The sequence below is a fragment of the Danio aesculapii genome, chromosome 4 (genome assembly GCF_903798145.1).
Source record: "Danio aesculapii chromosome 4, fDanAes4.1, whole genome shotgun sequence".
Lineage (NCBI taxonomy): Eukaryota > Metazoa > Chordata > Actinopteri > Cypriniformes > Danionidae > Danio > Danio aesculapii.
In genome coordinates this window covers 23510987-23527253 of record NC_079438.1, presented here as the reverse complement: position 1 = coordinate 23527253, position 16267 = coordinate 23510987, and positions in this window count along the sequence as shown.

The window sequence follows — 16267 nt, the reverse complement described above, 5'->3', positions numbered from 1 at the left end:
GAGTAGTTTTGTCTACTTTTGTCTAGTTTTGTTTAGTTTTGGCTAATTTCATTTTGTCTGATTTTGTGTACTTTTGTCTGATTTTGTTTACTTTTGTCTAGTTTTGTTTTGTCTAGTTTTGTTTGTCTGATTTTGTCTACTTTTGTTTAGTCTTATTTTGTCTACTTTTGTCTAGTTTTGTTTTGTCTGATTTTGTCTAGTTTTGTTTTGTCTGATTTTATCTAGATGTGTTTTGTCTGATTTTGTCTACTTTTGTTTTGTCTGATTTTATCTACCTTTGTCTAGTTTTGTTTAGTTTTGTTTTGTCTAGCTTTGTTTAGTTTTGTCTAGATTTGTTTAGTTTTGTCTGATTTTGTCTAGTTTTGTTTAGTTTTTGACTAGTTTTGTTTTGTCTAGGTTTGTCTAGTTTTGTCTAGATTTGTTTAATTTTGTCCAATTTTGTCTAGTTTTGTTTAGTTTTGTCTACTTTTGTCTAGTTTTGTCTGATTTTGTCTACTTTTGTCTAGTTTTGTTTGTCTGATTTTGTCTAGTTTTGATTTGTCAGATTTTGTCTATTTTTTGTCTAGTTATGTTTTGTCAGATTTTGTCTACTTTTGTTTTGTCTGATTTTGTCTAGTTTTGTTTATTTTTTTCTCGTTTTGTTTAGTTTTGTCTAGTTATGTTTTGTCTAGGTTTGTTTCGTTTTGTCTGATTTTATCTACCTTTGTCTAGTTTTGTTTAGTTTTGTCTCTTTTTTAGTTTTGTCTGATTTTGTCTAGTTTTGTTTAGTTTTGTCTAATTTTTTTGTCTGATTTTGTCTACTTTTGTCTAGTTTTGTCTGATTTTGTCTACTTTTGTCTAGTTTTGTTTTGCCTAGTTTTATTTGTCTGATTTTGTCTACTTTTGTCTAGTTTTGTTTTGTCAGATTTTGTCTTCTTTTTTTGTCTGATTTTGTCTACTTTTGTTTTGTCAGATTTTGTCTATTTTTGTCTAGTTTTGTTTTGTCTGATTTTGTCTATTTTTGTTAGGTTTTGTCTCATTTTGTTAAGTTTTGTCTCATTTTGTTTAGTTTTGTCTGATTTTGTCTATTTTTGTTAAGTTTTGTCTAGTTTTGTTTTGTCTAGGTTTGTTTAGTTTTGTCTAGATTTGTTTAGTTTTGTCTAGTTTTGTTTTGTCTAGTTTCGTTTGTCTGATTTTGTCTACTTTTGTCTAGTTTTGTTTTGTCAGATTTTGTCCACTTTTGTTTTGTCTGATTTTGTCTAGTTTTGAGTAGTTTTGTCTACTTTTGTCTAGTTTTGTTTAGTTTTGGCTAATTTCATTTTGTCTGATTTTGTGTACTTTTGTCTGATTTTGTTTACTTTTGTCTAGTTTTGTTTTGTCTAGTTTTGTTTGTCTGATTTTGTCTACTTTTGTTTAGTCTTATTTTGTCTACTTTTGTCTAGTTTTGTTTTGTCTGATTTTGTCTAGTTTTGTTTTGTCTGATTTTATCTACCTTTGTCTAGTTTTTTTTATTTTTTTCTGATTTTGTCAATTTTTGTTTAGTTTTGTTTATTTTTGTTTTGTCTAGGTTTGTTTAGTTTTGTCTAGATTTGTTTAGTTTTGTCCGATTTTGTCTAGTTTTGTCTAATTTCGTTTTGTCTGATTTTGTCTACTTTTGTCTAGTTTTGTCTGATTTTTTTCTACTTTTGTCTAGTTTTGTTTTGTCTGATTTTGTCTATTTTTGTCTAGTTTTGTTTAGTTTTGTCTGGTCTATTTTTGTTTAGTTTTGTCTAGTTTTGTTTTGTCTAGGTTTGTTTAGTTTTGTCTAGATTTGTTTAGTTTTGTTCAATTTTGTCTAGTTTTGTTTAGTTTTGTCTAATTTAGTTTTGTTTGATTTTGTCAACTTTTGTCTAGTTTTGTCTGATTTTGTCTACTTTTGATTTGTCTAGTTTTGTCTAGTTTTGTTTTGTCAGGTTTAGTCTATTTTTGTCTAGTTTTGTTTTGTCAGATTTTATCTTTTTTTGTCTAGTTTTGTTTTGTCAGATTTTGTCCACTTTTGTTTTTTCTGATTTTGTCTACTTTTGTCTAGTTTTGTTTAGTTTTTTCTCATTTTGTTTAGTTTTGTCTGATTTTGTCTGTTTTTGTTTAGTTTTGTCTGATTTTGTCTAGTTTTGTTTGTCTCATTTTGTCTACTTTTGTCTAGTTTTGTTTTGTCAGATTTTGTCTACTTTTGTTTTGTCTGATTTTGTCTAGATGTGTTTTGTATGATTTTGTCTACTTTTGTCTAGTTTTGTTTTGTCTGATTTTGTCTATTTTTGTTTAATTTTGTTTTGTCTGATTTTATCTACCTTTTCTAGTTTTGTCTGATTTTGTCTAGTTTTGTTGAGTTTTGTCTAGTTTTGTTTAGTCTAGGTTTGTTTAGTTATGTCTAGATTTGTTTAGTTTTGTCCGATTTTGTCTAGTTTTGTTTAGTTTCTTTTTGTCTGATTTTGTCTACTTTTGTTTAGTTTTGTCTGATTTTGTCTAGTTTTGTTTTGTCTAGTTTTGTTTGTCTGATTTTGTCTACTTTTGTCTACTTTTGTTTTGTCAGATTTTGTCTACTTTTGTTTTGTCTGATTTTGTCTACTTTTGTTTTGTCTGATTTTGTCTAGATGCGTTTTGTCTGATTTTGCCTACTTTAGTTTTGTCCGAATTTGTATATTTTTGTCTAGTTTTGTTTTGTCTGATTTTGTCTATTTTTGTTTAGTTTCGTCTCATTTTGTTTAGTTTTGTCTCGTTTTGTTTAGTTTTGTCTGATTTTATCTATTTTTGTTTAGTTTTGTCTAGATTTGTTTAGTTCTGTCTAGTTTTATCCGATTTTGTCTACGTTTGTCTAGTTTTGTTTAGTTTTGTCTAATTTCGTTTTGTCTGATTTTGTCTAGTTTTGTTTTGTCTGATTTTGTTTACTTTTGTCTAGTTTTGTTTTGTCTGATTTTGTCTACTTTTTTCTGACTTTTTCTACTTTTGTCAAATTTTGTTTTATCTGATTTTGCCTACTTTTGTCTAGTTTTGTTTAGTTTTGTCTCGTTTTGTCTACTTTTGTCCGATTTTGTCTACTTTTGTCTAATTTTGTCTACTTTTGTCTAGTTTTGTTTTGTCTAGTTTTGTTTGTCAGATTTTGTCTACTTTTGTTTAGTCTGATTTTGTCTACTTTTGTCTAGTTTTGTTTTGTCTGATTTTGTATATTTTGTCTAGTTTTGTTTAGTTTTGTCTGGTCTATTTTTGTTTAGTTTTGTCTAGTTTTGCTTTGTCTAGGTTTGTTTAGTTTTGCCTAGATTTGTTTAGTTTTGTCCATTTTTGTCTAGTTTTGTCTAATTTAGTTTTGTTTGATTTTGTCAACTTTTGATTTGTCTAGTTTTGTCTACTTTTGTCTAGTTTTGTTTTGTCAGGTTTAGTCTATTTTTGTCTTGTTTTGTTTTGTCAGATTTTATCTTTTTTTGTCTAGTTTTGTTTTGTCAGATTTTGTCCACTTTTGTTTTGTCTGATTTTGTCTAATTTTTTCTAGTTTTGTTTAGTTTTTTTTCTCATTTTGTTTAGTTTTGTCTGATTTTGTCTGTTTTTGTTTAGTTTTGTCTGATTTTGTCTACTTTTGTCTAGTTTTGTTTTGTCTGATTTTGTCTATTTTTGTTTAGTTTTGTTTTGTCTGATTTTATCTACCTTTTCTAGTTTTGTCTGATTTTGTTTAGTTTTGTTGAGTTTTTTCTAGTTTTGTTTAGTCTAGGTTTGTTTAGTTATGTCTAGATTTGTTTAGTTTGTGTCCGATTTTGTCTAGTTTTGTTTAGTTTTTGTTTCATTTCTTTTTGTCTTGATTTTGTCTACTTTTGTTTAGTTTTGTCTGATTTTGTCTAGTTTTGTTTTGTCTAGTTTTGTTGTCTGATTTTGTCTACTTTTGGTCTACTTTTGTTTTGTCAGATTTTGTCTACTTTTGTTTGTCTGATTTTGTCTACTTTGTTTTGTCTGATTTTGTCTAGATGCGTTCTGTCTGATTTTGTCTACTTTAGTTTTGTCCGAATTTGTATATTTTTGTCTAGTTTTGTTTTGTCTGATTTTGTCTATTTTTGTTTAGTTTTGTCTCATTTTGTTTAGTTTTGTCTGATTTTATCTATTTTTGTTTAGTTTTGTCTAGATTTGTTTAGTTTTGTCTAGTTTTATCAGATTTTGTCTACGTTTGTCTAGTTTTGTTTAGTTTTGTCTAATTTCGTTTTGTCTGATTTTGTCTATTTTTGTCTAGTTTTTTTTTGTCTGATTTTGTCTACTTTTGTCTAGTTTTGTTTTGTCTGTTTTTGTCTACTTTTTTCTGACTTTGCCTACTTTTGTCTAGTTTTGTTTAGTTTTGTCTCGTTTTGTCTACTTTTGTCTAGTTTTGTTTAGTTTTGTCTAATTTCATTTTGTCTGATTTTGTATACTTTTATCTACTTTTGTCTGATTTTGTCCACTTTTGTCTAGTTTAGTTTTGTCAGATTTTGTCTACTTTTGTCTAGTTTTGTTTTGTCTGATTTTGTCTAGTTTTGTTTTGTCTGATTTTATCTACCTTTGTCTAGTTTTGTTTAGTTTTGTCTGATTTTGTCTATTTTTGTTTAGTTTTCTCTACTTTTGTTTTGTCTAGGTTTGTTTAGTTTTGTCTAGATTTGTTAAGTTTTGTCTGATTTTGTCTACTTTTGTCTAATTTCGTTTGTCTGATTTTGTCTACTTTTGTCTAGTTTTGTCTGATTTTGTCTACTTTTGTCTAGTTTTGTTTTGTCTAGTTTGGTTTGTCTGATTTTGTCTACTTTTGTCTAGTTTTGTTTTGTCAGATTTTGTCTACTTTTTGTTTTGTCTGATTTTGTCTAGTTTTGTTTTATTTAAGTTTGTTTAGTTTTGTCTAGATTTGTTTAATTTTGTCTAGTTTTGTCCGATTTTGTCTACTTTTGTCTACTTTTGTTTAGTTTTGTCTAATTTCATTTTGTCTGATTTAGTCTACTTTTGTCTGATTTTGTCTACTTTTGTCTAGTTTTGTTTTGTCTAGTTTTGTTTGTCAGATTTTGTCTACATTAGTTTTGTCTGATTTTGTCTAGATGTGTTTTGTCTGATTTTGTCTACTTTTGTCTAGTTTTTTTGTCTGATTTTATCTACCTTTGTCTAGTTTTGTTTAGTTTTGTCTGATTTTGTCTGTTTTTGTTTAGTTTTGACTAGTTTTGTTTTGTCTAGGTTTGTTTAGTTTTGTCTAGATTTGTTTAGTTTTGTCTGATTTTGTCTAGTTTTGTTTAGTTTTGTCTACTTTTGTTTTGTCTGATTTTGTCTAGATGCGTTTTGTCTGATTTTGCCTACTTTAGTTTTGTCCGAATTTGTATATTTTTGTCTAGTTTTGTTTTGTCTGATTTTGTCTATTTTTGTTTAGTTTCGTCTCATTTTGTTTAGTTTTGTCTCGTTTTGTTTAGTTTTGTCTGATTTTATCTATTTTTGTTTAGTTTTGTCTAGATTTGTTTAGTTCTGTCTAGTTTTATCCGATTTTGTCTACGTTTGTCTAGTTTTGTTTAGTTTTGTCTAATTTCGTTTTGTCTGATTTTGTCTAGTTTTGTTTTGTCTGATTTTGTTTACTTTTGTCTAGTTTTGTTTTGTCTGATTTTGTCTACTTTTTTCTGACTTTTTCTACTTTTGTCAAATTTTGTTTTATCTGATTTTGCCTACTTTTGTCTAGTTTTGTTTAGTTTTGTCTCGTTTTGTCTACTTTTGTCCGATTTTGTCTACTTTTGTCTAATTTTGTCTACTTTTGTCTAGTTTTGTTTTGTCTAGTTTTGTTTGTCAGCTTTTGTCTACTTTTGTTTAGTCTGATTTTGTCTACTTTTGTCTAGTTTTGTTTTGTCTGATTTTGTATATTTTGTCTAGTTTTGTTTAGTTTTGTCTGGTCTATTTTTGTTTAGTTTTGTCTAGTTTTGCTTTGTCTAGGTTTGTTTAGTTTTGCCTAGATTTGTTTAGTTTTGTCCATTTTTGTCTAGTTTTGTCTAATTTAGTTTTGTTTGATTTTGTCAACTTTTGATTTGTCTAGTTTTGTCTACTTTTGTCTAGTTTTGTTTTGTCAGGTTTAGTCTATTTTTGTCTTGTTTTGTTTTGTCAGATTTTATCTTTTTTTGTCTAGTTTTGTTTTGTCAGATTTTGTCCACTTTTGTTTTGTCTGATTTTGTCTAATTTTTTCTAGTTTTGTTTAGTTTTTTTTCTCATTTTGTTTAGTTTTGTCTGATTTTGTCTGTTTTTGTTTAGTTTTGTCTGATTTTGTCTACTTTTGTCTAGTTTTGTTTTGTCTAGTTTTGTTTGTCTCATTTTGTCTACTTTTGTCTAGTTTTGTTTTGTCTGATTTTGTCTATTTTTGTTTAGTTTTGTTTTGTCTGATTTTATCTACCTTTTCTAGTTTTGTCTGATTTTGTTTAGTTTTGTTGAGTTTTGTCTAGTTTTGTTTAGTCTAGGTTTGTTTAGTTATGTCTAGATTTGTTTAGTTTTGTCCGATTTTGTCTAGTTTTGTTTAGTTTTGTTTCATTTCTTTTTGTCTGATTTTGTCTACTTTTGTTTAGTTTTGTCTGATTTTGTCTAGTTTTGTTTTGTCTAGTTTTGTTTGTCTGATTTTGTCTACTTTTGTCTACTTTTGTTTTGTCAGATTTTGTCTACTTTTGTTTTGTCTGATTTTGTCTACTTTTGTTTTGTCTGATTTTGTCTAGATGCGTTCTGTCTGATTTTGTCTACTTTAGTTTTGTCCGAATTTGTATATTTTTGTCTAGTTTTGTTTTGTCTGATTTTGTCTATTTTTGTTTAGTTTTGTCTCATTTTGTTTAGTTTTGTCTGATTTTATCTATTTTTGTTTAGTTTTGTCTAGATTTGTTTAGTTTTGTCTAGTTTTATCAGATTTTGTCTACGTTTGTCTAGTTTTGTTTAGTTTTGTCTAATTTAGTTTTGTCTGATTTTGTCTATTTTTGTCTAGTTTTTTTTTGTCTGATTTTGTCTACTTTTGTCTAGTTTTGTTTTGTCTGTTTTTGTCTACTTTTTTCTGACTTTGCCTACTTTTGTCTAGTTTTGTTTAGTTTTGTCTCGTTTTGTCTACTTTTGTCTAGTTTTGTTTAGTTTTGTCTAATTTCATTTTGTCTGATTTTGTATACTTTTATCTACTTTTGTCTGATTTTGTCCACTTTTGTCTAGTTTAGTTTTGTCAGATTTTGTCTACTTTTGTCTAGTTTTGTTTTGTCTGATTTTGTCTAGTTTTGTTTTGTCTGATTTTATCTACCTTTGTCTAGTTTTGTTTAGTTTTGTCTGATTTTGTCTATTTTTGTTTAGTTTTGTCTAGTTTTGTTTTGTCTAGGTTTGTTTAGTTTTGTCTAGATTTGTTAAGTTTTGTCTGATTTTGTCTACTTTTGTCTAATTTCGTTTGTCTGATTTTGTCTACTTTTGTCTAGTTTTGTCTGATTTTGTCTACTTTTGTCTAGTTTTGTTTTGTCTAGTTTTGTTTGTCTGATTTTGTCTACTTTTGTCTAGTTTTGTTTTGTCAGATTTTGTCTACTTTTTGTTTTGTCTGATTTTGTCTAGTTTTGTTTTGTTTAGGTTTGTTTAGTTTTGTCTAGATTTGTTTAATTTTGTCTAGTTTTGTCCGATTTTGTCTACTTTTTTCTAGTTTTGTTTAGTTTTGTCTAATTTCATTTTGTCTGATTTAGTCTACTTTTGTCTGATTTTGTCTACTTTTGTCTAGTTTTGTTTTGTCTAGTTTTGTTTGTCAGATTTTGTCTACTTTTGTTTTGTCTGATTTTGTCTAGATGTGTTTTGTCTGATTTTGTCTACTTTTGTCTAGTTTTTTTGTCTGATTTTATCTACCTTTGTCTAGTTTTGTTTAGTTTTGTCTGATTTTGTCTGTTTTTGTTTAGTTTTGACTAGTTTTGTTTTGTCTAGGTTTGTTTAGTTTTGTCTAGATTTGTTTAGTTTTGTCTGATTTTGTCTAGTTTTGTTTAGTTTTGTCTAATTTTGTCTACTTTTGTCTAGTTTTGTCTGATTTTGTCTACTTTTGTCTAGTTTTGTTTTGTCTAGTTTTGTTTTGTCTGATTTTGTCTAGTTTTGTTTTGTCTGATTTTATCTACCTTTCTCTAGTTTTGTTTATTTTTTTCTGATTTTGTCTAGTTTTGTTTAGTTTTGTCTAGTTTTGTTTTGTCTAGGTTTGTTTAGTTTTGTCTAGATTTGTTTAGTTTTGTCCGATTTCGTCTAGTTTTGTCTAATTTCGTTTTGTCTGATTTTGTCTAATTTTGTCTGATTTTGTCTACTTTTGTCTAGTTTTGTTTGTCTGATTTTGTCTACTTTTGTTTTATCAGATTTTGTCTACTTTTGTTTTGTCTGATTTTGACTACTTTTGTCTAGTTTTGTTTTTCGTTTTGTTTAGTTTTGTCTGATTTTGTATATTTTGTTTAGTTTTGACTAGGTTTTTCTGATTTTGTCTACTTTTGTCTAGTTTTGTCTAATTTCGTCTGTCTGATTTTGGCTAGTTTTGTCTGATTTTGTCTACTTTTGTCTAGTTTTGTTTTGTCAGATTTTGTCTTCTTTTTTGTCTGATTTTGTCTACTTTTGTTTAGTTTTGTCTCATTTCGTTTTGTCTGATTTTGTCTACTTTTGTCTATTTTTGTCTTATTTTGTCTAGTTTTGTTTTGTCTAGTTTTGTTTGTCTGATTTTGTCTACTTTTGTCTAGTTTTGTTTTGTTTAGTTTTGTCTCGTTTTGTTTAGTTTTGTCTAATTTTGTTTTGTCTACTTTTGTCTAGTTTTGTCTGATTTTGTCTACTTTTGTTTTGTCTAGTTTCGTTTGTCTGATTTTGTCTACTTTTGTCTAGTTTTGTTTTGACAGATTTTGTCCACTTTTGTTTTGTCTGATTTTGTCTAGTTTTGTATAGTTTTGTCTACTTTTGTCTAGTTTTGTTTAGTTTTGGCTAATTTCATTTTGTCTGATTTTGTGTACTTTTGTCTGATTGTGTCTACTTTTGTCTAGTTTTGTTTTGTCTAGTTTTGTTTGTCTGATTTTGTCTAGTTTTGTTTTGTCTGATTTTGTCTAGTTTTGTTTAGTCTGATTTTATCTACCTTTCTCTAGTTTTGTTTATTTTTTTCTGATTTTGTCTAGTTTTGTTTAGTTTTGTCTAGTTTTGTTTTGTCTAGGTTTGTTTTGTTTTGTCTAGATTTGTTTAGTTTTGTCCGATTTTGTCTAGTTTTGTCTAATTTCGTTTTGTCTGATTTTGTCTAATTTTGTCTGATTTTGTCTAATTTTGTCTAGTTTTGTTTGTCTGATTTTGTCTACTTTTGTTTTATCAGATTTTGTCTACTTTTGTTTTGTCTGATTTTGTCTACTTTTGTTTTTCGTTTTGTTTAGTTTTGTCTGATTTTGTATATTTTGTTTAGTTTTGACTAGGTTTGTTTAGTTTTGTCTGATTTTGTCTACTTTTGTCTAATTTCGTCTGTCTGATTTTGGCTACTTTTGTCTAGTTTTGTCTGATTTTGTCTACTTTTGTCTAGTTTTGTTTGTCAGATTTTGTCTACTTTTGTTTTGTCTGATTTTGTCTACTTTTGTCTAGTTTTTTTGTCTGATTTTGTCTAGTTTTGTTTAGTTTTGTCTGATTTTGTCTACTTTTGTTTAGTTTAGTCTAGTTTTGTTTTGTCTAGGTTTGTTTAGTTTTGTCTAGATTTGTTTAGTTTTGTCCAATTTTGTCTAGTTTTGTCTAATTTAGTTTTGTCTGATTTTGTCAACCTGTGTCTAGTTTTGTCTGATTTTGTCTAGTTTTGTTTTGTCAGGTTTAGTCTATTTTTGTCCACTTTTGTTTTGTCTGATTTTGTCTACTTTTGTCTAGTTTTGTCTGATTTTCTCTACTTTTGTCTAGTTTTGTTTTGTCTAGTTTTATTTGTCTGATTTTGTCTACTTTTGTCTAATTTTGTTTTATCAGATTTTGTCTTCTTTTTTGTCTGATTTTGTCTACTTTTGTTTTGTCAGATTTTGTCTATTTTTGTCTAGTTTTGTTTTGTCTGATTTTGTCTATTTTTGTTTAGTTTTGTCTCATTTTGTTTAGTTTTGTCTGATTTTGTCTATTTTTGTTTAGTTTTGTCTAGTTTTGTTTTGTCTAGGTTTGTTTAGTTTTGTCTAGATTTGTTTAGTTTTGTCTAGTTTCGTCCGATTTTGTCTACTTTTGTCTAGTTTTGTTTAGTTTTGTCTAGGTTTGTTTAGTTTTGTCTAGTTTTGTTTAGTTTTGTCCGATTTGGTCTACTTTTGTCTGATTTTGTCTACTTTTGTCTAGTTTTGTTTGTCAGATTTTGTCTACTTTTGTTTTGTCTGATTTTGTCTACTTTTGTCTAGTTTTTTTGTCTGATTTTGTCTAGTTTTGTCTAGTTTTGTTTAGTTTTGTCTGATTTTGTCTATTTTTGTTTAGTTTTGTCTAGTTTTGTTTTGTGTAGGTTTGTTTAGTTTTGTCTAGATTTGTTTAGTTTTGTCCAATTTTGTCTAGTTTTGTTTAGTTTTGTCTAATTTAGTTTTGTCTGATTTTGTCTAGTTTTGTTTTGTCAGGTTTAGTCTATTTTTGTCCACTTTTGTTTTGTCTGATTTTGTCTACTTTTGTTTAGTTTTTTTCTCGTTTTGTTTAGTTTTGTCTGATTTTGTCTGTTTTTGTTTAGTTTTGTCTAGTTTTGTTTTGTCTAGGTTTGTTCCGTTTTGTCTGATTTTGTCCACTTTTGTCTAATTTTGTCCGATTTTGTCTAGTTTTGTTTTGTCTAGATGTGTTTTGTATGATTTTGTTTACTTTTGTCTAGTTTTGTTTTATCTGATTTTGTCTACTTTTGTCTAGTTTTGTTTATTTTTTCTCATTTTGTTTAGTTTTGTCTCATATTGTTTAGTTTTGTCTGATTTTGTCTATTTTTGTTTAGTTTTGTCTAGTTTTGCTTTGTCTAGGTTTGTTTAGTTTTGTCTAGATTTGTTTAGTTTTGTGTAGTTTTTTCCGATTTTTGTCTAGTTTTGTTTAGTTTTGTCTAATTTAGTTTTTTCTGATTTTGTCTACTTTTGTCTAGTTTTGTCTGATTTTGTCTACTTTTGTCTAGTTTTGTTTTGTCTAGTTTTGTTTGTCTGATTTTGTTTACTTTTGTTTTGTCAGATATTGTCTACTTTTGTTTTGTCTGATTTTGTCTATTTTTTGTTTAGTTTTGTCTCATTTTGTTTAGTTTTGTCTGATTTTGTCTATTTTTGTTTAGTTTTGTCTAGTTTTGTTTTGTCTAGGTTTGTTTAGTTTTGTCTGGATTTGTTTAGTTTTGTGTCGTTTTTTCCGATTTTTGTCTAGTTTTGTTTAGTTTTGTCTAATTTAGTTTTTCTGATTTTGTCTACTTTTGTCTAGTTTTGTCTGTTTTTTCTACTTTTGTCTAGTTTTGTCTGGCTTTGTTTTGTCTTTTTTTGTCTACTTTTGTTTTGTCAGATTTTGTCTACTTTTGTCTAGCTTTTTTGTCTGATTTTGTCTAGTTTTGTTTAGTTTTGTCTAGTTTTGTGTAGTTTTATTTTGTCCAATTTTGTATAGTTTTGCCTAGTTAAGTTTTGTCTGATTTTGTCTACATCTGTTAGTTTTGTTAAGTTTTGTATAGTTAAGTTTTATCTGATTTTGTCTACTCTGTATAAAATTATATCCTTTATTTGTTATCACAACATATTTTTTTGTCAAGTCAACTACATTCACTAAAGTTGTTGAGAGAACAAAGGATTGTTAGTTTAGGTTGATTAAAATAATAGCATGGTGGTAACACACTGATTTAAAGGGCACCTATGGTGAAAAATCTACTTTTCAAGCTGTTTGCACAGATATGTGTGTAGATATAGTGTATAGACAGTCATATTGGGGTGAAATAAACACACCCAGTCCTTTTTTTTTCAAATTTAACATCATACAAATGGTACACCAATTGGAGCGGTTTTCAGATCGACCGCAACTTGACGTAGGAGTGTGGTCCCCCCGCCCACTGAATTGATTGACAGCTGTGCGTGTTAACATGTCCCGGTAGTCACGTGTATAATCATATCAACAAGACCAGACGTGCAATCAACCAGGAATAAAAGGTCTGTTCAGTTCGCTAGGATCATCAATCATCATCAAATGTGATCAAGAGTGAGTTTCACATGTTTAAAATGTTTTAAAACAGTGCATGTGTGTAATGAATTACAGCGATTCACTTCAGATTCACTAAATCAGCACAGCCGCGGGTCAAAACAATTCTAAAAGAAGACGGTTCAATCCCGTTTGTTTTGAGTATCTCCAGTATTTCCTTTTGGTTTCTTTAATGTTTCTCTTGGTTTTTGCCTGTGCTCTTTTATATTCCATTAAATTGTCAAAAGTATGATTTAACTTTACAACTTTGAAGATTTTGTTTCTATTTTTAACTGCACTTCTGCACTCATCTGTCCACCATGGTACCGTGTTCTTTCACCTAGCCCCTGATGTTTTACCTATTATTTCTGCTGACTCATGTATTATGCTTGTAATCATATTGTTTAATTCCTCAACATTGTTACTCATGTTCGGCATGGCCTCAGTTAGTTTACAGCTTGCTTTAAAACTGAACAGTTCCCAATTAGCTTTTCTCGTTTTCCATTTTATAGCCCAATTATCTTCTAAAATAACATTTTGATTTCTTAATTTTGTCCAAATTGGATAATGATCACTGTCCATTGTATTACTGCTTACTTCCCATACACATGTTCCTGCCAGTTGCTGTGTCACAAAAGTAAGAACAATTGCTGATTCCCTACCATGAGTAACATCATATCTTGTGGCTCTTCCATCATTTAAACACACTAATTGTTTATCATCCATTATCTCCTCTATGATACCCCCGTTGCTATCTGTTTTTGTACTTCCCCACAATGAGCTATGAGCATTGAAATCCCCTCATACTATTAGTTTAGCGTTTTCTACCTCACAAATTTCCTCCAGCACTTCACTGGCTCCTGAAAAAGTTATAAAGAGACAGGCAAACGCACTGAACATTCTTATATTAAGCAATGTGTTAACTTATTCATTAGTTAAAATCAATTCAAAGTTAAATACTTATTCAAATAATCAAATAATTATATAAAAATAATGAGAAACAATATGATGAGGAAAGGATAAACGTTGATTCATGCTGAGATGGATAGGAAGGTATAAATCAGAATCCTCTACGCTCTACAAAAGTTGGCTTACACGCCCAAACAGGGACTTGAACCCTGGATCGTCAGATGAAAAGTCTGACGCTCTACCGACTAAGTTATCTGGGGTCATTGGGGCATTAGCTTAGATTAGCTTGTGACCTGTCAAAGATGCATCGTGCACTAAAAAGTGGACTGTACAAAACAGGTGGCAAGAGGGGGGCGTGATGCCAATGTCACCGTAAGGAATCCTGCTGTGACCCGGATTCAATGCAGGATTGCTGCGGCCACAATGCAGAGTCCTTACCACAATACGATCACGGCGAGTTACCGGACAGCCGTTGTGGCCCCTGTGCGGTATGTTCCTCCCTGTGATATGCCCCTTTCTGTTCAGTGAGCACACGCTGTTGTTTTTCCGCCTCCTACCAGCACAAGGCTTTTTCCAAGTAACGCTGGAATTGCAAACATTTGATGACAGTTGCAAGTTTAAAAAGGAAGAGGACGAGCACGTGGTCAGCAGGACTCGAACCAGCACGAGAAGATCCCAGTGGATTTCTAATGCACCACCTTAACCATTCGGCCGCAACTATAAGACTGCCTGTGCTCTCTAGGTCCTCATGCCTAGTACACATGTTGTGCATCCAGATGAAACTTTTAGCAAGCAAAAGCTCACTGGCAAAAGCTGCGGCTCCACAAGAAGAGCCTTACACGCCTGAGCAGGGACTTGAACCCTGTACCCTCAGATTAAAAGTCTGATGCTCTACCGACTGAGCTATCCGGGCACCACTGCAGTGCCTTGCAAGTAGGCAAGGTTTAGGGTTGTGGTCGGCGCAGACCTTTACGGTACACAAAAGTTTACCGTGAGGTGGGGTTTAGATTTGTGGTTGGTGTAGATGTCGCTAAAACACAACAGGTTACTGTGAGGTTGGGTTTATGGTTGTTGTAGGTGTAGACATCAGTAAAACACAGTAGTTTGGACTCCTTGTCATGTGGGAGACATTAAAAAGATCAATTACAACTGCAGAAGGTCTTTCTGTTGTTGTGGCAATAAATGGAGACTTAACCATTGAAACGATTCCTTCCATGCCTTAGAAGCGGGACTCGATCAACGCTTACCTACACTGCATGCTGGCATCAAAGGTCCCGTTGCTCATATCGAATCCCTAGTCTTCCACACTTTAGGAAACGTAAACATTTAGGACGTGCCATTAGCACAACCTGCACTAAAAGGAGGCTGGAGATTACGGAGGGCATCACAGAGTGCAACGCCAATGCCACCTTGAAAAGCCTGCCGTAACCCGGATATGAACCGGGGTTGCTGCGGCCACAACGCAGAGTACTAACCACTATACAATTACGGCGAGCCACAGGACAGCCGCTGGAGCCTCACTCTCTGTCATACGTCTTTGAAAATGGAAGGCCCCCAGGGCAGTAAGCTGGCACGCGCTGTGGCTTTTATTTTTGTCACTTTTCCCTACCAGCACATCCCTTTTCCCAAGAAACACTGGAGTTGCAAAGCATCAAGGAAAGTCGCAAACTAAATCCTGCGCGCAGCCTGGACATAGTCAGCAGGATTCGAACCTGCGCGGAGAGACCCCAATGGATTTCTAGTCCATCGCCTTAACCACTCGGCCACGACTACGAAGCTTGATCTTTCCATTGCGCTCTTGCCTGGCGTATTGGTCGTGCTGCCCGATGACATGTAGAGCAAGCAAGAGATGTCGTTTGTAGGCATGGTATGCAGTTTAACCCAAAGAATGACCAGTCTGTCAGACGAAGAAGAGCCAGAGTCAGAGATTTAAATAAATAAATAAATAAAGTTTACTGAAGATAGTTTGCAGTTACATCAGCAGAAGCCAGCTTCAACACTCGCCATGAGTTCCTAGGGCGCTCTGCTTACCATCACAAATCAATAACAATTATACTCTCACATAAGGTCATTAACTGCGTCACGCATATAGGTGTTCTAACCTGATTGGATAAAACACAGATAGACTAGGAAAATTTCCACGTGGGGTGCATGCGTACAATTCTGAACAGTATCTCAAGCATAAACGTCAGACATCCTCTAGACTGTTTAGAGATGACTCCAGACCTGTGCAACGGATCCACAATCAAATAGAACACACACACTTAAAGTATAATCTGTTTCTTATCCGAGGCTGAGTGTAGTCTCAGCCGTCTTAATTAAAAATGGTTAAAAACCGGTATAATCTACATTCAGGCAGTTATATCCTTACTACACAAAGTCTATCTTGAATAAAAAGTGGAATCACCTTAAAAGAATTAACAGTAAAATCAGCAAAATCCCTTAAGACATTTTGGATAGTATTAACTCATAGAAATAACAATGAAGACAGTTGCTTCCGGTCCTCAGCTCCACTCAAGGCCTCCGTGACCTCTGACCTAGTTTGGTGGCTCCTGAAAAAGTTATAAAGAGACAGGCAAACGCACTGAACATTCTTATATTAAGCAATGTGTTAACTTACTCATTAGTTAAAATCAATTCAAAGTTAATTACTCATTCAAACAATCAAATAATTATATAAAAATAATGAGAAACAAGATGGTGAGGAAAGGATAAACGTTGATTCATGCTGAGATGGATAGGAAGGTATAAGTCAGAATCCTCCACGCTCTACAAAAGTTGGCTTACATGCCCAAACAGGGACTTGAACCCAGGAACGTCAGATGAAAAGTCTGACGCTCTACCGACTGAGTTATCCGGGATCATTGGGGCATTAGCTTAGACTTAAGCGCTTGTGACGTGTCAGAGTTGCAGCGTGCACTAAAAAGTGGGCTGTACAAAACAGGTGGCAATAGGGGGGCGTGATGCCAATGTCACATAATGAAGCCTGCCGTGACCCGGATTCGAAGCGGGGTTGCTGCGGCCAGAATGCAGAGTATTAACCACAATCCGATCACGGCAAGTTACCGGACAGCCGTTGTGGCCCCTCAACGCTTACCTACACAGCATGCTGGCATCAAAGGTCCCGTTGCTCATATCGAATCCCTAGTCTTCCACACTTTAGGAAACGTAAACATTCAGGACGTGCCATTAGCACAGCCTGCAGTAAAAGGAGGCTGGAGATTACGGATGGCATCACAGAGTGCAACGCCAATGCCACCTTGAA